This window comes from Physeter macrocephalus, chromosome 12, assembly GCF_002837175.3.
Source record: "Physeter macrocephalus isolate SW-GA chromosome 12, ASM283717v5, whole genome shotgun sequence".
NCBI classification, from domain to species: domain Eukaryota; kingdom Metazoa; phylum Chordata; class Mammalia; order Artiodactyla; family Physeteridae; genus Physeter; species Physeter macrocephalus.
Window position 1 is genome coordinate 76,756,704 of NC_041225.1, and position 1,389 is coordinate 76,758,092.

The following is a 1,389-nucleotide window of genomic DNA, read 5'->3' on the forward strand; positions in this document are numbered from 1 at the left end:
TCCCAGACCGGGGCACGAACCCGTGTCCCCTGCATCGGCAGGCGGACTCTCAACCACTGCGCCACCAGGGAAGCCCAATAGATCATTCTTAAAAGACCTAATGCTATTATTTTCAGACAGAATTCTCCCTCTGACATCAAAGCATTATTTTAACGTCGTATTTGTATTCCTGTTCGATGCTTACACATCCCTGTCCTCCACGGGACTGCATTGTGCCTTCCTAACAATGGTAGAAAGAACACATGGAGGGGCTTCCTAAATGTTACAGCAGTTTATTACATCGTATCCCTAACAACTCCTATCTTTGTACATAGTAGGATTGCTAATGTGGGAGAGAAGAGCCACTCTCTGCCTCTAACTGTTCACTTAGCAGACACATCACACCACTCTATGCTTTGGGCCGTTCACCCTTGCTGTTTTCTCTGCTTCTTTTGCCCTTCCTGCCTTCTCCACGGAGCTGACTCCTTGGTTCCTTAAGGCTACTCAAAACAGTGTCCCTTGTCTTTCCCAACATGCCCAGTCAATTCTGGGTTAGGTACCCCTCTTTCATACCCTATCACAACTTGTGCACACTCCTTTCATAGCGCTCAGTACTTTAAATTTTTTTTCTGTATCTCTGGTGGAAGGTAGGGCCCTAGATATTTTTCTCACCATTGCAACTGCAGTATCTAACAGGACCTAGCACATGTTAAGTAGACTTAGCATTTGTAGAACTGAAAAACATTCACCCGCCAAGCATTTACCTGAACTTTACCTCCAGGGGCTCATAATGTTGCTATGGTGGTCTGGCTACAACCACAAGACCACCAACCCACTTTGGGGTTGTAGAGAATGACAGCAACTTGCAGTCCATTAGAGTTTAGAAGAAACAGGACATTGTGAATTCACTTTTGATGTGTGCACTCTATTAGATATTCAACTGATTAGAAAGACCCTTACCAAACTGAAATAATAGCAAAGAAGCATATGAAAGATGAAAATGCACTATTTGAAAAAAATTTATCTTTGCAACCAAGTCAACTGGAAAATGCTAAATGAAAGGAAGGTAATCTGTATTCTTTATCGGACTTACCTTCTGTCCTTGAAAATTCTCAAAACATTCCGGCCAACAAAACAGTTTTTAAAAAAAAGAGAGAAACAGGAATTCTCATAAATTGCTTGTGAAGGAAAAAAAAGAAAAAAATGCGATATTTATGAAAGTCAGGAATGATATTCAAAATTAATAAATTTAATTAAAACATATTCCTTTTTACTCCCTAAATAAACTAAAACTACATATATTATAGACACTACCAAGTTAGGGCACAATCATGAAATTGCTCTTGTAACTACCAAGTCTTTGGTTGATTTTTAGAAATTGTTGGTGTTATCTTTTATTTGATACAACTG